This window comes from Haliaeetus leucocephalus, unplaced genomic scaffold, assembly GCF_000737465.1.
Source record: "Haliaeetus leucocephalus isolate CR32 unplaced genomic scaffold, Haliaeetus_leucocephalus-4.0 Scaffold186, whole genome shotgun sequence".
NCBI classification, from domain to species: domain Eukaryota; kingdom Metazoa; phylum Chordata; class Aves; order Accipitriformes; family Accipitridae; genus Haliaeetus; species Haliaeetus leucocephalus.
Window position 1 is genome coordinate 1,182,057 of NW_010972622.1, and position 230 is coordinate 1,182,286.

Genomic DNA, 230 nt, shown 5'->3' on the forward strand with positions numbered 1-230 from the left:
CGAGGTGTCCCGTCCCGGGGCGCGCGCGCCCCGGCCGCGCCGCCCGCCCGGGCACCTGTTCCTGGCTCGCTGCTCACCCCTGCGCTTTCCAAGGACTCGTCCTCTCCCCGGGCCCCGTCACCTGTCGCCCGCGGCCCCTATTCGGGCCCCGCCGGGCTCCGCGCCAGCGCTCGGCGCCGCGGGCCGGCCGGCGCTGAGGGAGGGGCAGACCCGGCCCCCCCCGGGGGGGG